Raw genomic sequence first — 13,626 nt, forward strand, 5'->3', positions numbered from 1 at the left:
TCTGATTCTTGGCTGACTTGGTTTAGGTAGCATTGTTTTGTAGTCAAGTTTTAGATAAGGTATTTAAAATCTAGTAGACACTCCCTGATCTCCTTTAGATATATTTAGATGGTTGCCTATATAATCCATTCTGAGAGCATCCTTGTCAACTAAAGTACTTAATTTAGTTTCTCAGAGGTACCTGTATTAAATAGACCAAAAATCTTAGAGCTGATTTTCTTTGAGTGAAAAGCATCAGCTTCCCTTTTAAACTTGTTACCCAGCTGTGCATATGTTTACTTAAGATGAGCTATGTAGATAAAAAAAAGTAACCTTTTCATAGGAATCATAGAATCTTAGATATGTAAGGATCCTTAAAAGTTGATTAAGTCCCATGTCCTCATTTAAGGGATTTCACTTTCCATATTCCCTGTGTATAATTTTATACCTTGTATCCCATTGACGGTTACTTTAGGTGTGTTGTGTTATATCAGCTGGGTAGGGAAGATACGAGCATTAGGGAAGTCTAGTTAAGAGGTTATTGTAGTAACTAGGGGAGAAATGATGAAGACCTAATGAAGACAGCATTAGTGAAAATGGTATAGAGTTGACATGATTGAACATTTTTTGCATAGATACTATGTGTAAGGCCATCTTCTAAGGTTTTCTGTGTATGACCTCACTTAATTGTCATAATAAACCTATGAAGTAGATACTATTTTAATTCTTGAGTTTATAAAAGCAGCTGAAAGAATTGGAGGCTAAGTAATTTTTCTTAAAGGCATAAACTTAGCAAGTGATGGAGCCATTTTCAATCAAGGATGACCTAAGAGTTATCTGCAATTCCTTTCTGTTTATCTCCTTTGCATTTCCTCTACCCTTGCCAAAATGATAGGAAAAAATTGCAGGTGACATGTAATAGGAATGCTGAGAAGTAGCTGATTTTTGGGTTTCCCATTGAAAAAATTGGTTGGTTGGTGTATCGGTTACGGTCCTAGAAGGAAACAGATGGCACATTCATACAAGTTAGTTCAGGGAAAATAATGAAAACACTACTTAGAACAAACAGGGTTAAGAGAAAACAGTAAGAGATGGAGGAGCACACTTAGTTTAACAATGAGGAACAGTTACTATTTCTAAATCTGAAAGAACAAAAGGAAGGGAGAAGTTACCAGAACCTACTGTATCTGTGGGAAAGAGTCACCTTACAGGAGCTGTGGCATTTGGAAGAAGAATGAAGCTACTGCCTCCATGAGCTGGGCAGAGGGGTGCAAACAGAATGAACTCACTTTCCTTCTGCTCTCCAGTTTCTTCCCTGTGCCTTTCCTTTGACCACCCATCAGGAGGCCAGAGGGCTAGTTCCCAGGTAATGCAACTCCTGGGGCACAGAGTAAGGTGGCGAGTGGATTAGAAGGGGCAAGGGAGAATATCTAAACAATCTATCCCTTTTGACCCAAAGCATTCTCTCATCTTTTGTTGAGATGAAAAGCTAGTGTTCCCAACACAGAGGGCTTAATGAAGTTTTGTCAGCTATTGCAGAGGTTGACAATGGATGACTTCCTGTTTTTATATGTAAAATTTACTTGAGAACAGCTTCACCCATTAATATATTGTCTAAGGTTTATTGGATCTCTAATGGCAGAGTTGAACAGCTGTGACAGAAACTATGGCCGGAAAGCCTTTTTTATTTTTATTTTTATTTTTATTACTTTTATTTTGGTATCATCTACAATTACATGAGGAACATTGTTTACTAGACTCCCCCCTTCACCAAGTCTCCCCCACAAACCCCAATACAGTCACTGTCCATCAGCATAGTAAGATACTGTAGAATCACTACTTGTCTTCTCTGTGTTGCACAGCCCTCCCCGTGCCTCCTGCCACATTATACATGCTAATCTTAATGCCCCCTTGCTTTTTCCCCTGCCCTTATCCCTCCCTTTCCACCCATCCTCCCCATTCCCTTTACCTTTGGTAACTGTTAGTCCATTCTTGCGTTCTGTGATTCTGCTGCTGTTGTTCCTTCAGTTTTTTTCTTTGTTCATATACTCCACATATGAGTGAAATCATTTGGTACTTGTATTTCTCTGTCTGGCTTATTTCACTGAGCATATACCCTCTAGCTCCATCCATGTTGTTACAAATGGTAGGATTTGTTTTCTTCTTATTGCTGAATAAGATTCCATTGTGTATATGTACCACATCTTCTTTATCCATTCATCTACTGATGGAAACTTAGGTTGCTTCCATTACTTGGCTATTGTAAATAGTGCTGCGATAAATATAGGGGTACATCTGTCTTTCTCAAACTGGGCTGCTGTATTCTTAGGGTAAATTCCTAGGAGTTGAATTTCTGAGTCAAATGGTATTTCTATTTTGAGCTTTTTGAGGAACCTCCATACTGCTTTCCACAATGGTTGAACTAATTTACATTCCCACCAGCAGTGTAGGAGGGTTCCCCTTTCTCCACATCCTCACCAACATTTATTGTTGTTTGTCTTTTGGATGGTGGCCATCCTTACTGATGTGAGGTGATATCTCATTGTGGTTTTAATTTGCATTTCTCTGATGACTAGTGATGTGGAGCATCTTTTCATGTGTCTGTTAGCCATCTGAATTTCTTCTTTGGAGAAGTGTCTGTTCAGCTCCTCTGCGCATTTTTTAATTGGATTATTTGCTTTTTGTTTGTTGAGGTGTGTGAGCTCTTTATGTATTTTGGATGTCAAGCCTTTATCGGATCTGTCATTTATGAATATATTCTCCCATACTGTAGGATACTTTTTTATTCTATTGATGGTGTCCTTTGCTGTACAGAAGCTTTTCAGCTTGATATAGTCCCACTTGTTCATTTTTGCTTTTGTTTCCCTTGCCCAGGGAGATATGTTCATGAAGAAGTCATTCATGTTTATGTCCAGGAGATTTTTGCCTATGTTTTCTTCCAAGAGTTTTATGGTTTCATGACTTACATTCAGGTCTTTGATCCATTTTGAATTTACTTTTGTGTACGGGGTTAGACAATGATCCAGTTTCATTCTCTTACATGTAGCTGTCCAGTTTGGCCAACACCAGCTGTTGAAGAGGCCGTCATTTCCCCATTGTATGTCCATGGCTCCTTTATCATGTATTAATTGACCATATATGTTTGGGTTAATGTGTGGAGACTCTGTTCTGTTCCACTGGTCTGTGACTCTGTTCTTGTGCCAGTACCAAATTGTCTTGATTACTGTGGCTTTGTAGTAGAGCTTGAAGTTGGGGAGTGAGATCACCCCCACTTTATTCTCAGGATTGCTTTGGCTATTTGGGGTCTTAGGTGGTTCCATATGAATTTTTGAACTATTTGTTCCAGTTCGTTGAAGAATGCAGTTGGTAATTTGATAGGGATTGCATTGAATCTGTAGATTGCTTTAGGCAGGATGGCCATTTTGACAATATTAATTCTTCCTAGCCAAGAGCATGGGATGAGTTTCCATTTGTTAGTGTCCTCTTTAATTTCTCTTAAGAGTGTCTTTAGTTTTCAGGGTATAGGTCTTTCACTTCCTTGGTTAGGTTTATTCCCAAGTATTTTATTTATTTATTTATTTGGGTGGGGTTTTGGTTTATTTATTTATTTATTTGGTCCTTTGCAAAACATTTGGGTCTGCTTCTTATTCCCTTTTTTAAAAAACTAGTTTGCGAACGTGGGAAAGGGGGTAGGCCATTCCATTTCTTCTTCTTTTTTTTTTGAGAGGGCCTCTCATATTTATTGATCAAATGGTTGTTAACAACAATAAAATTCTGTATAGGGGACTCAATGCACAATCATTCATGAACCCCAAGCCTAATTCTCAACAGTCTCCAATCTTCTGAAGCATAACGAACAAGTTCTCACATGGTGAACAAGTTCTTACGTAGTGAATAAGTTCTTACATGGTGAACAGTGCAAGGGCAGTCATATCACAGAAACTTTCAGTTTTGATCACGCATCATGAACTATAAACAATCAAGTCAGATATGATTATTCGTTTGATTTTTATACTTGATTTATATGTGAATCCTACATTTCTCCCTTATTATTATTATTATTATTTTTAATAAAATGCTGAAGTGGTAGGTAGATGCAAGATAAAGGTAGAAAACATAATGTAGTGCTGTAAGAGGGCAAATGTAGATGATCAGGTGTGTGCCTGTAGACTAAGTATTAATCCAAGCTTGACAAAGGCAACAAAACATCCATGGATGCAGAAGATTTCTCTCAAAACGGGGGGTGAGGTTCTAAGCCTCACCTCTGTTGATCCCCAATTTCTCACCTGATGGCCCCCCTGCGACTGTGCCTGTCAGGTTGTTCCTCCCTTGAGGAATCTTACCCATCTCTGGCTATCTAGTCATCTTCCGGGGCCATACAGGGAAATGTAAAGTTGGTAAGTGAGAGAGAAGCAATATTCTTTGAAAAGGTTAGCTTTTTACTTCTTTGCAGATTTATGCCCTGTGGCTGCTACGCCCAGCATTTGCCTTGAGGTATCTTTACTACTTGGAAGAATTATGATACTTGGTAATTTTCGATATGAGGCACGAATTCTACTAAAGGGTTGTAATTAGGAAGGAAGAAGAAAAGGTATAGAAGCAGACAGAAGAAAACATGGGAAGAATGATTATTTCTTTGACATATCTTCTTGTGGAGTAACATAAGCATGTATAGGTTTTAACAAACTACTAATTAAATTGTGTACACACATTAACATAATAGGAATACAGCTACATAACAAAAGCAGACATACAATTACCAGCCATCTCCAGTGAAACCAAGAAAACCAGTTAGGTACCCTAGGCATTTGTGAAAACTTATCAATGATATGAAGGATATTGTCTAACTGAATTTGAATAGTTTGAGAAAAATCAGACAAATTAAAACAACACATTCCTGGGAACTGTTCACATCCAATATATTCTTTTAACAGTAGATAGTCTATAGTCGCACTATTTTAGAGCACTTCCCTAATTCTTGGTTGAGTTCTGACAGTATAGATCCAGTCAAATTTGTTGTTTTACTGTATGCACAGGCCAGCTTAGATATCTACTGGATTTTATTTTTTTTGATGCAATTGTGAATGGAATTGTTTTCCTGATTCCTCTTTCTGTTAGTTCATTGTTAGTGTATAGGAAAGCCACAGATTTCTGTGTATTAATTTTGTATCCTGCAACTTTGCTGAATTCCGATATTAGTTCTAGTAGTTTTGGAATGGAGTCTTTAGGGTTTTTTATATAGAATATCATGTCATCTGCAAATACTGACAGTTTGACTTCTTTACCAATTTGGATTCCTTGTATTTCTTTGTTTTGTCTATTTGCCATGGCTAGGACCTCCAGTACTATGTTGAATAACAGTGGGGAGAGTGGGCATCTCTGTCTTGTTTCCGATCTTAGAGGAAAAGTTTTCAGGTTCTTGCTGTTAAGTATAATGTTGGCTGTGGGTTTATCATATATGGCCTTTATTATGTTGAGGTACTTGCCCTCTATATCCATTTTGTTGAGAGTTTTTATCATGAATGGATATTGAATTTTGTCAAATGCTTTTTCAGTGTCTATGGAGATGATCATGTGGTTTTTGTCCTTTTTGTTGACGTGGTGGATGATGTTAATGGATTTTCGAATGGTGTACTATCCTTGCACCCCTGAGATGTATCCCACTTGGTCATGGTGTATGATTCTCTTGATGTATTTTTGAATTCAGTTTACTAATGTTTTGTTGAGTATTTTTGCATCTATGTTCATCAGGGATATTGGTCTGTAATTTTCTTTTTTGGTGGGTTCTTTGCCTGGTTTTGCTATTAGGGTGATGCTGGCTTCATAGAATGAGTTCGGGAGTATTCTCTCTTCTTCTATTTTTTGGAAAACTTTAAGGAGAATGGGTATTATGTCTTCTCTGTATGTCTGATAATATTCAGTGGTAAATCCATCTGGCCCAGGGGTTTTGCTCTTGGGTAGATTTTTGATTACCACTTCAATTTTGTTCCTGGTAATTGGTCTGTTTAGATTTTCTGATTCTTCCTTCGTCAGTCTTGGAAGCTTGAATTTACTAGGAAGTTGTCCATTTCTTCTAGGTTTTTTAGCCTGTTAGCATATCGGTTTTCATAGTATTCTCTAATAATTCTTTGTATTTCTGTGGGGTCAGTCGTGACTTTTCCTTTCTCATTTCTGATTCTGTTGATGTGTGTTGATTCTCTTTTTCTCTTAATAAGTCTGGCTAGGGGCTTATCTGTTTTGTTTATTTTCTCAAAGAATCATGCTCTTAGTTTCATTGATTTTTTCTATTGTTTTATTTTTCTCAATTTTCTTTATTTATTCTCTGATCTTTATTATGTCCCTCCTTCTGCTGACTTTAGGCCTCATTTGTTCTTTTTCCAATTTCAGTAATTGTGACTTTAGACTATTCATTTGGGATTGTTCTTCCTTTAAATATGCCTGGATTGCTATATACTTTTCTCTTAGAAATGTTTTTGATGCGTCCCACAGAAGTTGGGGCTTTGTGTTGTTGTTGTCATTTATTTCCATATATTGCTTGATTTCTGTTTTAATTTGGTCTTTGATCCATTGATTATTTAGGAGCATGTTGTTAAGCCTCCATGTATTTGTGAGGCTTTTTGCTGTCTTTGTACAGTTTATTTCTATTTTTATACCTTTGTTGTCTGAAAAGTTGGTTGGTAGGATTTCAATCTTTTGGAATTTACTGAGGCTCTTTTTGTGGCCTAGTATGTGGTCTATTCTGGAGAATGTTCCATGAGCACTTGAGAAGAATGTGTATCCTGTTGCTTTTGGATGTAGAGTTCTATAGATGTCTATTAGGTCCATCTGTTCTAGTGTGTTGTTCAGTGCCTCTGTGTCCTTAGTTACTTTCTGTCTGGTGGATCTGTCCTTTGGAGTGAGTGGTGTGTTAAAGTGTCCCAAAATGAATGCATTGCGTTCTATTTCCTCCTTTAATTCTGTTAGTATTTGTTTTACATATATTGGTGCTCCTGTATTGGGTGCATATATGTTTATAATGGTTATATCCTCTTGTTGGACTGAGCCCTTTATCATTATGTAGTGTCCTTCTTTATCTCTTGTTACTTTCTTTGTTTTGAAGTGTATTTTGTCTGATACTAGTATTGCAACACCTGCTTTTTTCTCTCTGTTTGCATGAAATATCTTTTTCCATCCCTTGACTTTTAATCTGTGCATGTCTTTGGGTTTGAGGTGAGTCTCTTGTAAGCAGCATTTAGATGGGTCTTGCTTTTTTATCCATTCTGTTACTCTGTGTCTTTTGATTAGTGCATTCAGTCCATTTACATTTAGGGTGACTATTGAAAGATATGTACTTATTGCCATTGCAGGCTTTAGATTCGTGGTTACCAAAGGTTCAAGGTTAGCTTCTTTACTACCTTACTGTCTAACTAAACTCACTTATTGAGCTATTATAAACACAGTCTGAATATTTTTTCTCTCCCTTCTTATTCCTCCTCCTCCATTCTTTATATGTTTGGTGTTTTGTTCTGTGCTCTTTTTAGGAGTGCTCCCATCTAGAGCAGTCCCTCTAAAATACCCTGTAGAGGTGGTTTGTAGGAGGCAAATTCCCTCAACTTTTGCTTGTCTGGGAATTGTTTAATCCCTCCTTCATATTTAAATGATAATCGTGCTGGATACAGTATCCTTGGTTCAAGGCCCTTCTGTTTCATTGCATTGAATATATCATGCCATTCTCTTCTGGTCTGTAAGGTTTCTGTTGAAGTAGTCTAATGATAGCCTGATGGGTTTTCCTTTGTAGGTGACCTTTTTTCTCTCTGGCTGCCTTTAAAACTCTGTCCTTGTGCTTAATCTTTGCCATTTTAATTATTATGTGTCTTGGTGTTGTCTTCTTTGGGTCTCGTCTGTTGGCAGTTCTTTGTGCCTCTGTAGTCTGAGCAACTATTTCCTCCCCCAGTTTGGGGAAGTTCTCAGCAATTGTTTCTTCAAAGACACTTTCTATCCCGTTTTCTCCCTCTTCTTCTTCTGGTACCCCTATCATGCGGATATTGTTCCTTTTGGATTGGTCACACAGTTCTCTTAATATTCTTTCATTCCTGGAGATCCTTTTATCTCTCTCTTTATCAGCTTCTATGCGTTCCTGTTCTCTGGTTTCTATTCCATCAGCGGCCAGGTGTGGATGTAGTCTGGCTGTTGTCCTGTGTCTTCTGGTCTCTCTTTTAGGAAGAGTTGTATTTGTTGTATTTTCTAAAATATATGTGGTTTTGGGAGGAGATTTCTGCTGCTCTACTCACACCGCCATGTTGGCTCCCTCTCACCTCTCCTTTAGTTCCTGTTTTATAGTTGGGATTAGTCATTCCAGCCAGTATAGTGACCCTTTTCTCTGCATTTTGGTTCAGTGGCATGAGTAGCCCAAATGGTCATTGGACTTCACAACTTCCAGTATAATGGAACCATGACCACATGCCCTGTGAGGTGCATTCTTCCCTTGGTCACTAGGACCTCTAGACATACTGAACTCAAGGTCACACAGTCAGCAAAATTCTTTCAGTGGCTTTTTTTCACGCAATAAGAATAGTTAGTCTAACTCTTTCCCTTTTGATTCCCAGATCTATTTTGGCTGTGGAGATGACCTTGTATATTGCCCACTGGTTTAAGACGACATGTTTTTGGAAGTCTCAGTTGGTGCTATAACTGATCCTTCAGCAGCTAATCACGCTAGCTGCTTCTGGATGATAGGGCATAAGAAAAAGGCAGTGTATTTTGTATGTAAGAGCCCATTGCCACACTTGCCTATACACTTGGGTGGAGGCATGTATGGGCTATTGCAATGATACATAAGGCTTTCTGTGTGGCTAGAGAAGGAAAATCTAGACTATGTGTCTGTTATTGTAAGGAAAAATCACTGTCCCTCTCCATGGTGCAAGCTGTCTAGTCATTCTTCTACCAAGTGACTACTGGTCTTTCTGGGACAAGTACCATATTGGAAGGTTACTAAAGTTACTCTGCCATTTGCTGTTGGGCACTCAGCAGAGGTGGTAGCTGGGCAACTGCGTGCCGATGGGGCCTCTGAGTCTGGCCTGGGTGGCTGCGGAGGAGGCTCTGTGTGGTTGCTGTGGGTGTGGCCGCTCTCAGGCTGCTCCCCTGCTATGGCAGGTCCACGCAGGAGGGGGAATGGACGGGAGGCTGTTTATCGCCGTGAGGGGCCTCAGAGCTGCACTGCCTCCCAGAGGGTGAGGGCGCCTGGAGTTCCCTGGGATTCCCAGCTGTTGAGCTGAGTGTGCCGGGGTGGTTTGAGGAAGACTATGTTGTTGGGCTTATGCATAACCTCTTTTCTTGCCACTGTAACCGCTTTGTATATTAGGCAGGGTAGTTAGAGAAAGTCGCTGATAACTGCTGGATAGATAATCTTGCTAGATTTTTGAGGGCCCCTTCTGCCTTGCATGCCTTCTCATGATCATTTTTATATGCTTCTCCCAGCATCTTATTTTCAATCTTTTAATTTTGTTTGTTCTAAGTCCCTAACCAGCTGGCCAACCCATTAGCAACTGCCCATGGATCAGTGTAGATGTGTACTTCATGTCATCTCTGCTTCTACAAAGAGTATGCTGCCAACATCTGTCCACTGTAGGATTTTCTTCTACTACCTAACAGGGCCGCCTTTAGTAGGGTTCTGATGACAGCTACCATCTACTTCCAACTGGTGTTAATGCCCTTTGCAGACTTATTTATAATTCAGGCTTGTGTTTTGTCCTGTTCTATTAACTGAGTAGAGGGAATGCCCCATGAGGCCATAGGTGTGAATTGAAGGAGAGATGGGGCAGCAGTGGGAGCAAGTCCCTTTGGATTCAGAGTCATCTGCTTGTGCTAATGCCTGTAGTGTATGAAACTGTTTCGGCCTGGTACAGATGTTTTGTTTAAATTTAAAAGCGAAAACTGTTGCATACTCCCAGTTTTATTTTTCAGAGCTCCGTATTATATTCAGTTCATGATGGCCATTTCAGGTAACATAGTCTTTGGAAGTCAGTAGTCATGTAGTCAGTTATACTGCAGTGTCTAGTAGCAAATGACTAATTGCTTTGAAAATGGAAAAATAGTTGTTGGCAGAAAAGGTTATGGCCTTATCCTAAATCTCAGGAATATGCAGTCATTCTCTTGGAAAAAGCTAGAGTCCATAACGCACCTCTGTCTGCTGTGGACATTTCTAGAACCACTGAATCTTCTGAGTCATAAGACCCAGGTGACAGGACAGCTAGAACCTCAGCCTGGACCTGCTGCAGAACCCTTTTTGCTGTGGACCCCTGTCAAAGGTGACAACCCAACAGGTTGCCTAATAAGCAGTATGCCCAAATGCATACAGATTGTCTCCAGAATCCAAGGAAGCCCACCAAGCTTTGTTCCTGTTCTCTCAACCCCACCTTGGTGGCAGCATAAACTGAAGCAACTTATCTTTTTTTTTTTTAAGGAGAGATATTTTTCTTCATCTCAGACCCCAGGAACCTTAGAAACTTTATTGATATGACAGGCCCCTGAACTTCCATGGGATTTAACTCTCACCCTCTGCCATCCATATATTCTTGATTAAAGTATTTAGAGAACTTGCTTATCTCCTCTTACCAGGTCATTAGCATAATGTCAGTATAATATACTAGTGTCTATGAGTTATCTTGGAATCAAGGGACTTTTGGACTATATTTTGATTAAGTGGGAGAGTTGACATTAGGTGACAGTAAAGAGGTTCTGTTTCTGATTTATTTTTTTTCTGATAAGATTGGAGGGAAAAAGAATTTACTTGGTATTTAGCTGCAATACTTGTTACCAAAGATTTGCTGATTTGCTGCAGTAAAAATAGTATATATGCCATGTTTGTAATTGACAGGTTTATGATAATTTACCATCATTCTCCAAAACATCCATGACTTTTGCACTGGCCAAATAATTAAGTTAAATGAAGATGTAATAGCCATCTTTGAAATCTCTGGTGGCACTAATCTCTGCAGTTCCTCCAGGGATGTCTACTTCCTTTGATTTCCTGTTTTGGGGGGAAGGGAAATAGGTAGTCCAGTGGTATCCATTTAGCCCTTCCATAACAGTCCTCATTCGATTGGTTAGAAAACAAGTATGGAGATTTTCCTGTTAGTAAAATGTGTAATATATGTCTGGGACTGGGAAAATTGTAGCACTAGTCCTACTCTGAAATAGATTTGGGCTGTTAGCCCCTTTATTACTTGATCTCCAAAGACTTCCAGTCTGACTGGCAGATTATGGTAATGTTTTGGGATACCATGGATTAAATAGTGTCAGTTCAGAACCAAGACCTAATAACCTCAGGAAGCAGGCAAAAATTGATTCATTTGACAGTGACAAAATCTCCAGATTTTGAAGAAACATAAAGTGGGACATGATGTGTTTGTAGGCATAGGAAAAATTCCTGTAGAGAGACGTTGTAATTATAGGAGAAGGTAGTTTATAGAGTGGGAGTTTGTAGAATATTATAGAGGCTGGCCTCTAGTGGACCAGTAGAAAGATCATTCTTAAGCAGGAGGGAAACATAGGTACATATAGCAGAGGTAAGAGAATTAATTGATAGCAGAAGAATGGTTGAAATTAATGATCTGGGGTAAATGGTGAAGAAGGTAGCCCTAAAAATGCCAGAAATGATTGAAATGAGAAACTAGAGGAGGTCAATGAATAGGAGGATTTCATGTTATTAAACAGGACTCAGAGAGAATAAGAGGGGCAGAATGATAGGCATTGTGGACATTCAAATTTGAAATGCCAGCATCAGAGTAATTCTGAGCTTCTGAGTGATGATGGAGTGTTTTTCAGACTGTGATCTTGATTGCTGTCTTGGAATAAAAGTGAAGATTGTAGGAGTTGAGGTCAGGGAACTTTGAAGCAGTGTTACTCCATGAATCAGATATTTACATTTAAGTCACTTTGACTGATGGCAGAGATGCGTTAGTAAGGGGGAGTATGAGCCTTCAGTGGATGTTGGGGTATTTGGGAGATATTAATAGAAAAGGATAAAGGCTGGTGTACCTGTATAGCATTATAAAAACATTTATTAGATGCCAGCTATGATTTAAGTACTTTTCATATATTAAATTCCTCTGTTGTTATAACATCAGAAGGTACATAGTATCATTCCTGTATTAAGGATGAGGAAACAAAAACAGCTAGAGTAGCTAGCCCAAGATCATAGTCACCAAATTGTAGAGCTGGGATTTGAATGCAGGCTGCCTACTTCCAGAACACATGCATTTAACAATGACACTATACTGCACTTGCTTTATAGCATATGCTATATAAAATCCTACAGATGGGCTAGAAGTAGCAGTGGAGTCCAGGAGGTTTCCTGTTTTCCCCTTCCTTAATTTATAGTAAATGAAATATTAAGTAACTTCCTGTCAAGGGGATTCCAAAGACATTTCATCTAAGGCTAGAAGGTAGAGAAGGAGATTTTGAAAAGGTTGAATGACACAAGGGAAGTTATTCAGAATGGAATAGGGACCATAGGAGGGTGGTCAGCTGTGAAGTTGTAGAGAGAGCAAGGAACAGGAAGTGAGAGATTAGATGACATGGGGGCTTATGTCAGTGACTAATGTCTATGGCCAAAGGATGACAGGGTTTGGAGACTTGGAAGTTCAGGGGCCTGAATGTTGCAGGCAGGGATAGCTTAGGGCTCTAGGTGGTACCAGAGACCTGATAATATGAGGAGACTAGGTTTTCTGAATCATGAAAGACACTGTTCACTGTGTTGTCGACTTTAGTTTAGAAAGCCAAATCCTGTTTTTATGCTCCACCTAACATAGCTATTGACAACACTTTCCATAACCTTTTCTTTTATAGCTCACTTTTGGCATTGTCTTGGTTATCCTTGCTGTATTTCAGCTGATCCAAACTTATGTAAATCAGTGTTTGGATTGTTGATATGCTAATTGAGAGAATTTTGGTCTCCCCTACAATTGCTAACAGTTTAAATCTCTAAATGCGAAGACTTCATCAACAGTATCTTGGCCTCTGCTCTTTCAGTTCTCATTTATTACCACATTGAGCAGTGTCGATAGTCTAACTTAAGGATTTATATCTCTCCTCTTATTTGGGAATTGGAGGGAAAGGGGCTGCAGATTCTCTGGGCTTTTGAGTAGTAGGGCTGAATTTTATCTAAAAATATTCTATATTATTTAAAAGCCTTGTACAAGAGGCATTATGACATAGTGGAAATAAGTTGGGATCATTTAGATGGTGGGTTTGAATTTCAGTTCTTTATTTACTAATTATGGAATTTTCTTAACTTTGTTAACTTATCTGTAAAAAGTGTAAAGTAATACCTCTTGGAGTTATTGGGATTAGAGAGAACATACAAAAGTATCTGTAATGTCTGGCATACAGAAGTGCTCATTAAATAGTAGTCATTATAATTGGTATGAGCTAGTCTTGTATGCTTACTGATTGAATTTCATCTTAGCTATTCTTTTTACATCTTCTGAAGTTTTCCTGTACACTTTGTAGCCCATGAAATGTTACTACTTCATGTCTTCCCATATTTCATAGTTGAGTACAATAGTTTTTGACCCAGGATATTAAAATCACTGGACATTATTTATCTTCCTTGGCCCGTTCATCTTTCGCATTTGATTCCCATTTTGGGGGACCATGTTCTTTCAC

General features: G+C 38.7%; 1 protein-coding gene across 9 annotated transcripts in view; it reads left to right on the forward strand.

Annotated features, from left to right (window-relative positions):
• Positions 1 to 13,626, forward strand: part of TAF2 (TATA-box binding protein associated factor 2) — a 149,746-nt gene that overhangs the window by 1,191 nt on the left and 134,929 nt on the right. For 7 of the 9 annotated variants that reach the window (XR_008996211.1, XR_008996210.1, XM_057497794.1 and 4 more), the window contains one exon: positions 10,164 to 10,265. The exons of the other annotated variants lie outside the window; for them this stretch is intronic. The gene's annotated coding sequence lies outside the window, so the exon portion shown is untranslated. The remainder of the gene's footprint in view (positions 1 to 10,163; positions 10,266 to 13,626) is intronic. 9 annotated transcript variants of the gene reach the window in all.

Source organism: Manis pentadactyla, chromosome 3 (genome assembly GCF_030020395.1).
Source record: "Manis pentadactyla isolate mManPen7 chromosome 3, mManPen7.hap1, whole genome shotgun sequence".
Taxonomy (NCBI): Eukaryota; Metazoa; Chordata; class Mammalia; order Pholidota; family Manidae; genus Manis; species Manis pentadactyla.